This window comes from Pyxicephalus adspersus, chromosome 5, assembly GCF_032062135.1.
Source record: "Pyxicephalus adspersus chromosome 5, UCB_Pads_2.0, whole genome shotgun sequence".
In the NCBI taxonomy this organism is placed as follows: Eukaryota; Metazoa; Chordata; class Amphibia; order Anura; family Pyxicephalidae; genus Pyxicephalus; species Pyxicephalus adspersus.
The window spans coordinates 134,633,399-134,651,125 of NC_092862.1; positions in this window are offsets into that span (position 1 = coordinate 134,633,399).

Consider the following 17,727-nt stretch of genomic DNA (forward strand, 5'->3'; position numbering starts at 1 on the left):
GGCTTTGGAGAGAAAAGTCTGGGTGGCTGAATTACTCCCACAGGGGACCCACAGAGATAGAGAAGAGAGGAATTAACTTGTTCAAACTTGACATTTTCCAGTACCTGGACATCCCGATCCCTTCTCTTCCTTACACATATCATTTATAAACCAGACTAAACCTCAAGAAGACACTGAGCCTGATTTGTCTTTTTCACCACCGTGTGGAACCCTCACCAGCTGCTCCTACAGGGGCTTCGGAGTGCTACCTCACTGTACAGGTATGTGTTTCTTTATATCTGCCTAGAGTCAGGCATTAAATATTAGGTGCTACTCATTTTCTCACATTACCAGTTTGTAGCTCAATGATACACAACAAAGAAAGATAGCTTGCATATGTAAAAGATTGTTCAGTATCGAAGACTCCAGGTGTTCCATGGATGTTGCCAAGAAATATCAAATAGATAAGACCTCCGAGGTATGAGATGAAGAGGCCCAGCTGGATGGGAATTGCTGCAGGAAGCAAAGCTGACTAATAAGGACACCGTATTTCATCTGCAGCTAATTTATAGATCAGGTGTTAAGTACTGTATATTTATACCAAGAGGCACATAGTCCCCATCTCTGTATTTTAAAGCAAACCTTCAGACAAATATTCAAGTCCACCATTTAACCATGCAATAGTAAAAAAAATCACTAACTGAATTTTAAAAATAATTCCAGTACAAGGCCTTAAATATGTATTTATTTGGTATTCACAGGAATCTATTGCTACATACAGATCCTAGATTTTTGTTCCCCCCATGTTCATGATCCTCTTAAAATCTACCATTTGTGCAAAACTGACTACTGTTGTAGAGCAGCCATTGTTCATTCCATTGTTTCTGAAAACTATCACCAATTATCATATTCAGTGACAATTGACAGACCTGGAAGAAGCACAGTTACTTACGTTCTACAGTATTTCATTGTGATGTCAACCTCCCACAAGGAACTTGCCGATAGAAGAGCTGAATAATGGTGGTGAATAATTCTGCCATTTAAAAAAAAAAATAATGTCACGTTTTCCCATCTTTATGCTTTGTTACATTGGTGTTGCTGATATTGTGCAGACTCTTTGCAACCGCTCTCTGTCTACATGCACTCCAGAAATGTCTACATCGCATTTCTCAAAAGTAAACTTTTCACTTGTAGTTTCCAATGGAAGCCCATGTGGCTGGGTGACAACACAAGTGTACAACTGGGAGCCGAGACCTTTTTTATCATTTAATAACAGAATTATAATGAAAGGATCGCCAGGTATTATTTTAGGAAGAGTTGCAAGTTTTAAAAGTTTATAAACATGATGAAGCTTATTCTGTATGAGTTATTATGATAGTTGTTAGTGATTAGTTAGTAATCGAACATAGATTTACTTTAAAAAGGTCCTGCTAACAAAAGCTGCCCAACGTCACACAGACAATGGACACTGTATTATTTCTGCCTTGCCATCAAACTACAAGGTACAATTGAAGTGCAAAGCTCTCGGACTGGCTGCTTACAAACAGCTAAACCGATAATACGGTGAAATTTTTATGGATTAACAGCGCTTACGAAGACGTAAGGAGACCTTGTGACCCTTTTGTTTTTCTCGGTTCCCATTTTTGTTCCCGTGCCCCCCATCATGCACTTGGCATTAGTCATGTCTTCAAGCAGGAAATTGGAAAGTGGAAAATAAAATCTTAGCTTATGAATATAGATCCTCTGTAAACAACATAACTGATATTATCTCCATTTAATCCCATTATGAGCGAATGAAAAAAATACCAAAAGCTTTGTGGTCCTATGACACGCTTCTCCTCCTAGATTTGGTATATGTGTTTATCTAGAAAAAATATTGCATTTATTGGGTCTACAAAAAAAAACACAACAGTGTTCAATCTTTGTGGCACCACCAATGACGTGTGATGAGGATAAATACAGATTACAGTTTAAATGGTATTAGATTTTTTTTTCCTGTTGACACAAAAAATAAAGATTTAGCTCACAGAAATATTAACCAAAGTTATGATTATCCAGATGACCTCAGGTGGTGCAATATTGTATAATCTACAGCAGTGTTGGACAACGTTGAAGGTGGAGGGGGGCCCTCAAATGCAGCTTTAGGCTTCAGCAAAATGTCATAAATAATGTTTAGGTGACACAATGCTAGAAAAAGCTGTCAGACACTGCACAAATGAAATAGGAGATGGTCAAAGACTGCAGACATGCAACAAGAGATTGTCATGGGCTGCATACATGCAATAGGAGATGCCCAGAGACTGTGACAGGCAGTCGTCCGCAAGAACATTTTCGTGGTCAGCCCCACCAGGGGCAGAGAAGGTGGTTGTCAGAAGAAGGAACCCGCTGGGGGGTGCACCGGCCAGAGCAGCGGATCACGTCTCCTGTACAAATTGTTAGGCTCAGGGTGGTGGGCAGTTTGTCTCTGGACACAACCCGTCCACTCTCCAATCGCAGACTCAGACCTGCGATGGGAGAGTGGGCGGGTTCTGGCATCATGGCGTCACTCTGGGGCAAGTTTCTTCCCCTTTGAGTGACACACGGCTCCCTGCGAATAAGTGGTCCGGAGTCCGTGCATTTAGTGGTCCTTAAGTTCGAAAAGGTTGACGACCATTGCAATAGGAATTGGTCAAAGACTGCAGACATGCAACAAGACGTGGTCATGGACTGCATACATGCATTAGGAGAGGGCCAGAAACTGTTGACATGCAATAGGGATAATCAGAAACTGCAGACATGCTACAAATGATAGAGAGAGACTGTGAACTTTACATAGAAGTTCATAGAGACGGGGCATATTACACACTTTGAATTCCACATATCTGTTGGTTGCACTTTGTACTTTTTACAACCACGTTTTACAAGTCAAGTTCAAAAGTCAGTGCTTGTACAGGTGACAATACCCTAATATATTACCATGTAATACCCATAGTGGTTTATAGTTGGGCACCCTGGGAGATCTTCATTGTAGAATCAAGAGGACTATACATAAGATGAAGGTGCAACATAACCTCTCATATCATTGGGAACTTTCAGGACATCACATTTCAGGATACCCAACAATGTCCAACCTAATTCCTCCGCAGACACAATTCCATTTCATGCCCTGCATCACAGCTCAGTCTAGGATACTTTACTTCCTCTCCTTAGGAAATCACATCCTCTCTGTCCCCTTCCTAAGGTCTAGAACCAGGGATACCACTTTTCTTTCCCAGATTACATTCTTTAAAGATCAGTCAATGGGAACCATTCAAAGCCTCAGGAAACAATATGGCAGTCTACTACGAGCTTTGCACACTGCAGAAAGAATACCTATTCTATAGGGTGACCATGTATTCATTTATGATTTTTTTTTATAAAGGTAACCCGGTAAATATTTAGAAATGGGTTGGGGTAATGTGTAGTTTAGGGTAAGTCCAGTAGCAAACTGGTAGTGGAGCTGCTTTGAGATGTTTTTGTAGCTCAATCAGAATGCAATTATTTTTTCTGAAGGATGACAGACTGTGAAAAGTGAAGTATAAGGTTGATGTGGTCAAGTTTCCAAGAGAAAAGAAGTATAGATGTGTGTGCTGTGCCTACAGGTCATTGTGGTCTACAGACTCATGTCAATGTAGATGGATAGAAGCTAAAGGCAGCCCATGCACAGCTGTTTCTTTTCTAACCGTAGCTTTGGATCAGATTCAAGGCAATATGGTTTTGGTCATTAAACCTTCATATTTAGAATAAATGAGTGCATTAGTTTGTATGGAGGCAAAGTTATGCAGAATTTCTCTGCTATTCGAAGAATCAGTTCTAGTTTTAAAAGTTACATATGCTAAAATCAAGAAAACTGACAGCTGGAATGCAATTGGTTGATGCTGGCAACATTTTTGCATATATGTGTGTATATATATATATATATATATATATGTCCAAAATGTTACATACAAACCATGCATTTAGCACGGTTCTGTGTAATATTTACGGTAATGTATAATAAAAGTCGCATTACATGCTTGTGACAAAGCAAAGACCCTGGTCTCTTTCATTGTAATCTATAGAATCTTAAAACAACTTCCTGAAAGTGTTGCAAGTACAAGAATGTTTGGGGAGTTATTGTGTCCAATCTCAAGTCATCCTGATTAATGTACAGATGACAGTGATAATACTTCACAGTAAAGCAAACCAGGAGGGTCATTGCACTCTATTACTGGAACTGTCCTCTCCGTACAGAAATGCATTTTCTACATCTGGACATTTTTAAGTAACATGCTTTTAAACCCATCCATCTTTATTACATTTGATAATTTTGCAGCTAATGTCAAAATCTTTAGGCATTACCACAGTCTCATATATTATAAACATAACAGGGATAAAGTATTTGATTGTCATTCCATTAATAAAATAAAAGAAATGGATTGCTTTTGGTGTAAGCAAGGACATCCTTTGCAATATATCATGATGATAATTTGCATTACTGCAATCAAATGTCTGAAAATGATTACAGACTCTGAGCTAATGGAGATTAATGTATTAACCATTTTTGAGTTAGAGAATGTGGGATGATGGGGGTGACAACACGGAACCACTATGGGGGCCACTTCCAGGTCAACATTTAATTGCAAAGCCTGTACTGAAAGAAATATTGGGTACTGCTATAGGTGACCACTTTTTTAGGATGCTATCTGCTTAGCTGCAACGCAAGGTGCACTTATGTTGCTCTCCCACCCCCTGATCTATAAAAAGAGAATCAAAACTCTTTAGAAAGAAATCACAGAAAATACTTACCTTATTCCAAGATATCCAGTGGGCTCATTTATAGTGGTATAAGTGGGTCTGCTTGTGGGATTATGGGAAAGATGAGGATTCAAATCCCAAGAGAAGTGCTCCTGTACAATGCTGTAGCATCCTTTTTTGTACAATTTGGGATACTGGGCTTACCCAAGAACTCTTCTAAAGTCCCAATAATTTCAAGAAGTGGCTGTGTGACTGTAGGGTGTCTTGTAATTGTTGGGAATAGGTGTGTGACTGCAGGAAGGGTGCCCTATATCTACTGTTGGAAATGGGTCTGTGACTGTTAGAAAGGGGGGTACATTTTGGGGAGTGCATGTGACTACTTTTGGTAGGTGTCTGTAACAGTTTGGATGAGGGGAAGGGCACCTATGCCTGGCAGCTAATGGGGCTGTACTAATGTAGGTTGCACCTATGTTTGCTGAGTGCACTCGCAGTGCCATCTGGTTACTTGTGTCTACCAAAGCCCATGTTCCTTGTAACTAAAGAAGGGGCTGGTAATTTCACACTCTTACTAGCTGAGAAATGCTATTCCATGCTGTTTCACATTTCTGCTGGCATCCGCTGTTGGAATTTACTGTCTTCTATTTACCGTAAATCCAGCACTGCCCTGTGTTTGCCTGCACATTTCAGCCCCTTAAACTTCTATGGGACTATGGCAGCAGTATAACAACATGTCGCCAGTGTCTGATGAGATTTGGAAGGAGAACTTGCAATGTTACTGCTGTTCGGCTTTTAGTTTTGATGCTGGAATAGCAACTGTACCTGATGACCTGTATTGCAAGTATCTCATTTATATTACCGGTTATCAGATCACCAGTCATCAGGAGGTGCAGCTCCTATAATAGGAAGTTAAGTCCTGCTTCTACTAAAATTGCTAGCTTGAAAGTCCAAAACAAGATACTGGAAGTCATTCCTGGGAAAAAGACAAAAATCTTACGGTATATTTTGGTTACTAGTCTTTTGTGCACTTGTTTTGTGGGCGCTGATTCTACAATATAGCTCTTCTTGAATAGTAACATAATAACAATTTTCCCTTTTAAAAATACTAATATATCCCTTTAAACAAGAATAACAAGAAAAAAGTCACCCTGCTGCAATAGCACACAATTAAAGGCCACTATTTCTTGAAACCCGAAGTGCCTCGCCTTCAGTGGGTGGTCAGGCTCCGATTGAAGTTGATGCCACCAAATCCCTCCAGATCAACTTTTGCGGCCCTGAAAAGATTAAATAAACACAATTAAAAGAAAACGCACAGAAAATCACCAATCAGAAACATTACAAACAAAACACTATACCCTAAAAACCAACATGAGCCTGCCTTTGAAAAGTCTGGGAAAGTTGAGGTGAATTCCAGGGCTGGGTTCCCCCGTAGTGAACGGATCACCTTGGCATTAGCGCAATGTTTCTTTTAGAAATTATCCTGAGTTGGGACATAGCTGAGCTTTTAGCATCTAAATAAGCTTAGGCTACAGTCTGAGCGCCTGGACACCACCGTGTGTAAAGACAACAATCTTCCTTTAGGTCTTGAGGTTCCAGGACGCTCCTGGTCACAGAGCAGTGTTTGCTTTGGAAGCACAACCATAAACAACTAGAGGATATTACAAGAAATGATTTGAGACTTAACTGGGGAAACAGAGTAATGTAATATGTGGAATCTCGTGCACTGTTTGCTTTTGCTGTATGCAAATAGGAAAAAAAAATGTAAGATAAGCTTGGAAAAATAAAGTATTAGGTGACTGGGCATAAAAAAGAAAAACATGAAACGATTGCACATTTTAGATTACATTTTATTTTTTTTACATCTAAATAAAAGTTAAAAAAAAACAACAGTTTGGAAATGTCCAATCTTCCCTGCTTTGGGTATTAATTCTTACTCTTTGCTTCCATATCTGCTCCTTTTTTTGGAATATACAAATGTGTGTGCAAATCATGATTGTACCACATGAAGGAATACTATCTTGTAAGATATTCAGGTTGCCATTGCTAAATGAGAATATTGCATTTCAAAATGAACCTTCATGGGTTGGATATTTAGTATTTAGTACACTATGTATTGACATGACTATGGTTTGTACAGGGCTGCTTAAAGCCGAAGTAAACGCAAAACAAAATTCACACTTACCTTCAATCCCGCAGCTCAGTCTATCCGTCAGGAGGTTTCTGTCTTTGGCCCGGCACAGAGGAAATGCAAGTACCGACATCTAGGTACTCTGACATTCTCGCAAAAAATTTCCTTGCGAACCAATCGGAAGATCGAAGGAAGTCATTACAATCCTCGGCACTAGAGGTTAATTAACCTCTAGTGCTCGGGGGTGGCAGTTGAACTGCAGATTAATTCTCAATGGAGAAACTCCATTCAGAGTTCATCTTCAGTTCAGTTCCCACGGTCACCGGGCTGAAAAGTACAGCCCAATGACCATGGTAACTGAACTGCAGATGAACTTTCAATGGAGAAACCATAATTACCTTCTAGTGCCCCGGGATCACAGTGGATTCTTAGAACTCTAATCGTTCATGCATCCCTGGGAATCCTGTGTGTGATCCCCGGCACTAGAGGTTAAATGGGGACAAGTCTCTCCATTCAAAACCTTTAGTGCTCAATGATTGGCTAAGGAAAGCTGCATTCATTGATCAGCACAGCCCGCAATCTATTTTTTTTTTAATTCGATCTCGTTTGGTGAATTTACACAGGCCTTACAATTTCAAGTTTTAAAAACTCGCTCGCTCATTCCTACTGACATCTTCTGCTCTCGTCTTTTGGGTTCTTTTTCCTGCATCACCTGATCTTGCACTGTGCATGCACGAGATCGGGTGACATTGATTGGGGAAAAAACTTGCCGATCTCACTGTGCACGCATGAGATTGGAAATTTTTTTCTATTGATGAAAGGGCTCCTTCTGCCCATGCGCGAGATGCTCAGACATGCACAGAAGGAGCAGCCAAGAACCTCCTGGGTTGCGTGACATAAGTATCCCGGGAGACTCTGCACCATTCTTGATTGCCTAAGCAAATTAAAGTTGCGGTGCTGCATCCTTTTTTTTGCGTGTTGCACTTAAAAAAAAAAAAATTACTTTAAATAAAAGGGTTGTCTCCTAATAAAAATTTGGAGTTTAGGTGCGCCTAAATTTGTTGGCTCTATATAAATACAAGTTAATAATAATATTAATAATAATAATAATAATAATAATAAAAATGTATACTCTTACATGAAGGTCCATTCTTTTTCACTATGCTTATCCTTGGAAAAGGAAGATGTAAGTCTGTTCAGATGAGCCTGACATTGGGAAAGTTGGGGTGGTGGAGCTAAACCCATTAAAAAACCAACTGGGTGGTTGGATTTTTTGTCCCTTGCATAGGACAAAGTCATGATGTAGGGTACAGGACAAGGGGTACTTCTGTACTGGCCCCAATCAAAAGAGCTTTACTTTTGCAATGCAGGAACTTTTAAATATAGGGGAGGGGGGCCAAAGAAGTTTAGCTAGTATGGGGCCCAGACATTTTTGATTGTGGCCTTGACATGTACATCAAACCACAGATCATAGCACAGGAGCAGAAAATGAATGTTCGTGGAAGTGTTGGAATCTATCATAGGTTCCCTTCGCTACAATAGAGATCAATGGCACAGGCAGCAGCTACATATTCCAGTTAGTTTAATGACTATGGACTTTGTAATGCACTGCATAATATGGCAGCGCTTTAAAAAATCCTGGTTAATAATAATAATATAATTCTATATTTCCTTTGCAGGGAGTCTTTTATGTGTATTTCTGTGCCAAGGTTTCTTTAATACCGAATATATATCCTTAAAATATATATATATCTAATCTAGTTCTGGTTAAAAAATTAAACATTTAATAGTCCATGTACTATTACCACATGTACCACTCCGGAGAATTTTATAGAATAGGTACTCTGGCATGTTTTACAGGATGCTCACATGCATTATCAATTGTTTCTAATAAATCCTATAGGTTGTGCAGTCATTATGGGCTTTTTTCACTAATGGATCAAAGGCTTGAAGATTATTGACTGTCAGATATAGATGATAACAATGAGGATCACAACAAAAATTACATCATTTAAGGTAATTACTGGCTTTTACTTCACAGATGTGTATTGCGTGCATCTAACAAGGACCTTGGAATGAGGACTAATTGCAAGGCCAAGCCATTAAAATCAATACTCTGGTATCAATCTTCTGTTTAATACAGTGACATGAAAGCTTAGTGATTGACTATTTGCAGATACAGTCGTTTTCTAGCAAGTAAATGTTGATCTTAAAGAACTTAAAAAGTCAATGTTGGCCAAAACATTTAGGCATTGTTGGAATGTATATGGTATGTGCAATTATTGGTGGATATTTTTATATAATTGCCTACAAAATGATTCCTTGATAATAGTAGAGGGAAAGGTTAGGTTACTTTTGCTTTTTGTGACCCTTTAGGAAATTTTCTCCTCATTTCCTGTCCTAAAGACATCCAAAATATTTCTTTGAGGTAAAGTTTTTGCTGAAAAATGCAGCTTAATCTTTAGCTATTGAAAATGCCCCCTAAGACAGTAGATTCTCAGACAAATTATTTCATAATCAAATTGATTTGTAAAATAGGTTCTAAGATCAAAGCTCCAGGCAGCTAGTTATTATAGGTTAACTAGAAGACAGGTGGCCTAGAACCCAGCGCCAATACTTCCATTTCTTTATATACCAAGTAGCTCTACCTAGAGCTGTTTCATCTGACTGAAAAATTAAAGACGTCTATGTTATATGTTAATGTATTAAATGTTATTGGGTCTAAGAAGTCATGTTCCATTTTTCAGGAATTTCTGATTAAAAATAGCAGTGCATTTCATGGTATGTGATGGTGCCTAGGCACCCCTATGTTACAGATTCATAGCTGTATATCTGCACAATGTAATATAAGGCTGAATGACTATCAATCTCGGGAGATCTGGAGTGAGATTCGGTAATATAACCACTGTTCTGCTTGAAGGCTGATATAAAAAAATTAAAAAAAAAAGAAGAAACCTTGCCTTTACCTAGATGGCTGCCTCCAGAGCAACATGTGCAGAACTCAGCATGGTAAGTCAATGTTGTGGAAAGATGAGCTGCACCAAGGCTACAGGTAATACTATTGACCAGTCCTTGGCTCTCTGAGTGGGTTTTTTGGGGGGGCACAACAATAAATTTCGGTTCCCTGTTTTTCACTTTGGAAAGCACTTTGTTTTCCATGATCTTTCTAATTCCTGTCCCACTTATTTCCAGAGGAGCAAAGCACATCCTGGTTATATACAACACAGCATAACACTGGCCCCAAAGTGGAATAGGGTACTTTCAGATGCCGCCCGAAAACAGAATATTTATCACTTCTCCAAGGGAGCAGGGCATAACACGTCTTACTCTTTTCTGGTAACAGCCCCAACAAACAGTTGCTCCAGCCCTGCCCTTACTTGCTTGAAGGACTGTAACTAAACTAAAGTCAAAATAACTTCCAAGCATTCAACTCATGTAAAAACAACTTGTAATGACATCTGCTTACATCCCCACTCTTGGGAAAAAGCATGTCCCATTATTACCCATCATAGTGTACACTGAGGAGAATCCCAAAACACAACAAAGCTTAACATTACAGCATATAATATCATGCAATACTATAAATTGTATACGACTACTGTAACCTCCTCCTCTCTGGTATTTCACTAACCTGACTCTTTCTTCTACAATCTATTATGAACACTGCAGCCAGACTCATACATCCTTCCCTCCGGTCCTCTTCTGCTGCATCTCTTTGTAATTCTCTTCATTGGCTTCCATTTCACCTTAGAATCAAATTCATCTCCTGTGCTTTGCCTTCAAATCCCTTCGCAGTTCTTGTCCCACTTATCTTACTGTATTGGTGGAAAAATACTCCACTAGCCGCTCTCTTCACTCCTCCAATGACCTACTAATGACTTCCTCACTCATAACCTCTTCACACACACAGGTCCAAGACTTTTCTAGAGCTGCCCCAACTGACTGGAATGGTCTTCCTTATTCAGCTTGCTCCTACTTTCTGCTCATTTAAAAGAGCACTCAAAACCCAAACTTTGCCTACCCATCTTCTCCATATCTCCCCCCCTATTGTGTGTTACTTCCCCCACTTCCTAGATTGTAAGCTCTTTGGGGCAGGGTTTTCACTTCCTCCTGTGTCACTGTCTGTATTTGTCTGTCATTTGCATCCCCTATTTAATGTACAACGCTGTGTAATATGTTGGCATGATATAAATCCTTTACAATAATATTAATATAGAGGTAAGTGCTCTGGCCTTTGCAGCATTGGGTCCCGGGTTCAAATCTTGGCCAGAGCACTATCCGAATGGAGTTTTCAGGTTCTTCTCGTGTTTGTGTGGATTTGCTCTAGGTACTCTAGTTTCCTCCCACATCCCAAAATCATGTAGTTAGGTTAGTTGACTACCCCCCTAAAATTATCTTTACACTGTATTATGGACATATGACTATGGTAGGGACATTAGATTGCGAGGCCCTTTGAGGGACAGCTAGTGACATGACTATGGACTTTGTACAGTGCTGCATATTATGATGATGCTATATAATAAATTGATTTCATACATTAATGCTTAAAAATTGAACAGTACAAATGAACTATAAGAAATCTCAACATTTCTCAAATACATAGTTTGGTTACTGGCCAATGTTTCAGTCTACATTATTGTCCGAGAACCTCCATGGGTATCAATGGAGGAAACTCAAGAGCCCAAATTTGGCCCACAGCTCTACCTCTCTGGTCACCACTTCGTTTCCTGCCAATTGAACTTGAGACTTTGGGATGAGTGGTGCACCAAGGATGATTGACGCCAAATCCACATGGAGGTTCTCATGGGTGGCATGTTATGGGAGCAACTCAAACAACTCAAACAATCAGCTCGGGAAGAATGAACAGTGACGCCAAAATTACACAACGGTGGTTAGCTTCATGTAGATGGACAAGTCCTAAAGCTTGTAACGCCATATTAAATTTATAAATTTATATATATTATTTATAATTTATATATATATTTAATTTATATCTGTAGGACTATGTTGAAGACTTTTTTATATCCTTGCTTAAAGTGCTGGCACTGCCTGCTAAAATAATGGTGCAGGAAAACCACAATGTCCATTATCTCTCTTCTTTTGAATTTACATTTATAGATACTGATCTTATTAAGTCAAATAAGAACTCCAGATGTTAAAGTCATACACTTTGAGAGAGATGACCTTAGAGCCTAGCCTTTGCCGATGGTTAATTCCTAACTCAGACCTAATCTCTTTCATCTCGTGCCACAATACTCCAAATCGTCTCGGACTCTGGTCAAACTATAAATTATAGAAAAAACTAAAATTACATACATTGGAAAAACTTTCCCTTTAGGGTGTTCTGGTGTGTTACATTACCTCATATGTTATCACAGGTTATATTGTGCATTGAATTATGACACCTCAATGAAATGAACAATAAATACTGGATAATAATAATAATAAGGCTGGCAATGCACCAGATTTAGGAAAAAAGTGTACTGTACATGCATCATTTTATTTTACACAGCACAACACAAGGCTGATGTGCACTGCTGTGTGTTGTGGTGTGTTGCAATGTATGTGCATTGACTACGTGCTTTTTGGGTGCATTAAAAACCAATGGCACTAAAACATGCTAAAGAATGTAACATGCATTGACATATATTGAAGCCACGCTTACATGGATGCACATGCTATCATTGAGAGGTGTGAATGAGCCTATGGTTTGCATCAATCTCATTTATTTGATTTGTATATAAACCCTTACTAATAACTTTTCTTATTTGCTCCCATTGGGTGTGTTGGATATAATGTACTATTGAATGTGTTATGTTATATCTGTCCTAAAAGTATACCAAATACTGGTTAATTGTGCCAAAATCGTGTGTGCTTCCTGCCGCACTATAATCAGCGACCACAGCTTTTAATACCTCCTGAACTTACAGAACAGCGATCACTATGTTTGGAGAAGGGGAACAGGGGTGATATTCTGGAGTCCTAACCCTACTTTCTATTCTTGGGTGACAAAGCTACTCCTCCGTAAATATAAAGCAGTGAGTACGTGTTGATGGCTAATTAGGAGAAAGATATCCAATAAGATGCCATATCCTAATAAATATAGAGTGAGGAATTTACAAAAGGGACCTTAAAAGCATCAGGGTGCACAAAAATATTAAAATATATAAAAAATATTAGGCATAGATAAAAATCATTACCAACATGTTCCATAATTAGGCATCAAGCAAACATATGCCCATAAATTTGGTAGGATGAAATTATACCAGGAGGTCCTCCTAATAGTATAGTAATAGATATAGACCCCAAAGGAAATGCTGAAGATAAATCAAAGGTGACTTGAACGTTTCAGTTTAAGGTTGCTTTTTATTTCATTATTTATATGTGTTTCGCAGAACCAGTTTGCTTCCTCAGGAATATTGATTAGGAGGTAAGCACATGGAAGACATTAGATGGTTATACTTGGCCCTGAGTATAACACACATTAGCCAGACAGACAGTGGTCATCACAAAGCTCTATAGGCATTTATGTCGCTAATAAAAACTATGATTTAATACCAGAATTACTAATCAGTCGAAATCGAGGGTTCCCCTAATCCCGCTCTATGAAGAAAGGCGTCGAACCACTAAAGAACGTTGCTAACAATAAATAAATAAAACTAAAAATGCTAAAATGAATTAGTACGGCGGGAAGTACCAAACTATAAGGCGGAAATATTTGCATTTTGTTATATTAGGGTGGACCTATGACTCAAGATTTACGGATGCAATTATTAATCAAAATCTTCAGCGCCCCCAAAAAGATCTGAGCATAATCACAACCAAGTAGAGAACATCAATTTATTAATTTGTAGGTATTATGTTTGGTTATAACAGAAGTGTTTATATTACATACATTTTTCCTAATAAATACATATTTATTTCTTTTCTGATTTTTTTTCAGATTGTTCAGTATTTCTGTTGAGCTGAGCAATATCCTCTTGGTCAAGCAGGAAATAAATGATTAAAATGATTTCCAAATGCTGTGCATAATTTTGTAATTATGGAGGGCCCCAAAAAATGTAAACACATTTCCATAGTGGTCATCCATGCCTTTTATTCTGAATTGAATTATAGGGGGCAATGTGTAGTATTATGTTGACTGTAAAGATGACAGCTGTCACAAAATTGCTAAAGCCACTGTATGGCCATCAGGAGAGTCAAGCAAAATAAGAGGCACGCTGGAATTTCGGTATCTCAACATCATTTTGAAGTGATATTGGAAATTTAGGAATGTGTGAGAAATGCAACAATAGTGACTTGAGTTTGGAACAGAACCACTGACATTTCTAATAATAACACACACGTGATAAGCTTGGAATCTATGGCACTGTGTGATGTGCACAAGCAACAACAAGTCCTGCTTTATACGGTATGGTGTTGGAACTATTTACATCAGTGTTCCTCAACCAAGGTTCTTCCGTAGTTTGCTATGGATTCCTTGAAGAATGAGCAATTTGGGCCTCTTAGGTCACTCTAGTTCAGTGGTCGCCAACCTTTTTGGTTCCGCAAACCAATAAAATCACCAGCTCACGACCGCGCATGCGCGGAAGAAACCTCCCTCAGAGTGAGGTCATTATGACATAACCCCACCCACTTTCCCATCACAGATCTGAGCCTGCAATGGGAGAGTGGGCGGGGTGTGTCCAGGTATACAACCCGCCCACTTCCCCGAGCCTGGGAACTGTATGGGGGACGTGGCCCGTGGCTCTGGCCGGTGCGTCCCCTCAGTGGGCTCCTTCTCCTGACCCTGCTCGGGGGTTCACCGACCAGAGCTGCGGACCCCTAAAATTTTCTTGCCGACCACTGGTTGGCGACTGCTGCTCTAATTGACACCAATGATTATTTTGGCTATCTGTAACGGTGGCATTTTTCCTGCTGACCACCACACTAACATACTGTTGCATATACATTTTGATAAAAAAACATATTTCTAATCTTGTAGAAACTCACAGGGCAGTGTTTCTTAACCTGATATCAGTGGAACCTCACTCCTCCTCTTTGATCACCTACCACTGATACCAATTAACTTTTAGGATAACTATAGGGTGTCTATCTTCTTATTGACAACCACACTAATATACTGTGAGCTGTGGATATAGTAATTATAGCAGGGGTTACCCGAAGACCTGATACTGTCTAAAGAGTTCCCCCATTCTAAAAAAAAGTTGAGAAACATTGGTTTACATACTTACCTCAAAAGTTTGTCAAACAATATGACCATCCTGATGACATTCTGCCAGGATAGGACAAAGAGGTACTGTGGAAATCTTTTCACATTCCCCTTGACATCTCTCGACTTCTTCCTGTAGGAAACCCTAAAGCATGAGATTAATTTAGGAAGAAATCAAAATGTCGTGCAGAACAATCTCTGTGGACACTGTGTTGATCATACAATCATTCACCAAAATCTTATGGTGACCACTTTGGACAGAATTCAAACATGGCTTACAGCAACATTTTGATGTCTATATAAATCTGGAAATAAATTTTTTTTGTGGATGTTTTTCATGTTGAAGTGTGTATTCATTTGTGGGTTCCTCTGTATATACAAATGTATTTTATTGATATGTGGCCACTCATTTGGTAGGTGGTGATGCCTATGGGCACTTTCTGGAGCTTGTAGGAATCAATGTGAATGGCGCTCAAAGATTCCTGGATGCTGCTTATCCCCTGTATAACGCTTATGTTGGTATTGTTTCTAGACACAACTGTTGACAGGCATCAAGCAAACTCATTAAGGACTTGCCAAACTCATCAAAAAACATTTCTTACATTGGAAAACCTCATATAACAGTGTTCTCAACCATCCGTGGAACCCTAGGGTCCCTCCAGAAGATGCTGGGGGCTCCTTGAGCAATGAGCAATGTGTGCCCGTTTGGTCAGTTACCACTGACACCAATGATCTTTTTGTTTTTACTTTCCGTAAGGGTGACATTCTTCCCACTAACCAGCACACTAATGTACTGTGAGCTGTGAATATAGTAATCCCTAACTTCCCTAAAGATCAGAAAGTTAATCCAAGGGTTTCCCTCATGTTAAAAAGGTCAAGAAAGGCTGTCAGAAGGCGTTTTGTTAATTCTAAAACCAAATGTCTGTTTGAAAAATGCTTTTGTTAGTAAATGGCAGCCATACTCAACCAGGGTCCTATAGAATCCCAAGGTTCCTCCATAGGTTTACTAGGGGTCCCTCACACTGTGGCTGACTGACCTTCCATTTTATGATGTCTGCTTAGTTCTCGGGCCAACAGCACTTGGTAGAGTTGTCCAAATAGGTGTTTTTTCTAGCCACCACTGAAGGGGGCATTTCTTATTTTAGGAGGCTTCTTTCCCAATTACATCCCAGTAAATTGGTTTAAGCAGGGTTCCTTAAGCTCTGAAAATTATTTTAGAGGTTGCTCAAGGGTAAAAGGGTATAAAAACAGTCTAAGGCAGTGTTTTTCAACTTTTTTTGAGCCACGGCACATTTTTTTACATTGAAAAAATCCTGCGGCACACCACAAATCAAAAATGTTACAAAATGACACTCTGTAGCTAATTCTTTTGTCTCTAAGAATAAACAAGAAAACTGTTACCTACTGCCACCCACTGACATGGAAGAGTATTACATTACTCTGCCAGTCACTACAGCACAGACACTCGACAATGGTAATTAGATAATTTCCAACGGTACACCTAAAGATCTCTCATGGCACACTAGTTTTTCCGCGGCACAGTGGTTGAAAATCACGGGTCTAAGGTATCCAGAAAAGGATCAAAGTTTACACTATACAAACTATCCAAATATTGGTAAACAAATCTCTTAACATGCAACTGAAGGTGTTAATTTTTAGAAGAATTCCTTTTCATGTCCTCCCCACCACTTTGCCAAAAATCCCCTGAAAGAGCTTGTTTTGTATTCTCCCTTAGAGGAATACTCCAGTACACAAGGTACCATATGGAGTAACAGCAATCCACCACCTGTGTAAACGAGCATCGACTAATTCTTCTTATGAAAACACAGGTCATGTAACCAAGACATTCTGCTATTTTACATGTGCATTTCCCTTTTAATATGTCCTCCTAGAACTGCGGGGTGCATTTTTCTTTAACCTCAGAACCTTTTGGGTCTTACCTTTACATGTCTGCTTAACACAGGAAGACCACTCCCAAGCTGAAGTTTTATAAACGCAAATGCTGAAATGTACATTACTATGATATTCGAGATCTGGTCATGTCAGCTGCTTCAGCCAAAGCCTTTCAAATACAAGCAAATATAATTTATATCACAGCTGGATGTGCATAAAATACATCACAATATAAATTAATATATTACCACTTAATATTAAAAGACAATTCAAAAAGCAGCATTTGCTGCAATACTCCCTAAATTCAGAGCTGTCATCTGCACTACTACTTTTCCATCACTAGATGCCCTCAGTGTTTTAATCTGAATGACATCCAGCATCACTCAGCTCTCTTCCCCCGAGCCCTGGTTGTCCTGGACCCTCCCACAGCCTGTGAATGGACAATATAGGAGAAGCCAGTGATAAGCTCATCTCTCTGTCAATACACTTTGTCCTCCTATCAGCATGCACCAGGTCAGTACATGAATAGATTGACTACTTCCTCTCCCTTCTCCAATCTCTGTTGTCTATGAACTACTGGAGGCTGATACCATAATAATGCTGCTGCCATTTTAAAAGTGCATTTATTGATACATTATTGAATGTAGAATTATATCACTTTGCATCTTTTATATCTGCACGGAGTTTAGATAAAAACACAAGTTGTGGTTGGTTGGCACTGTGCAGTCAACAGAGCTTTACCACATGCACTAAACTAAGTGAA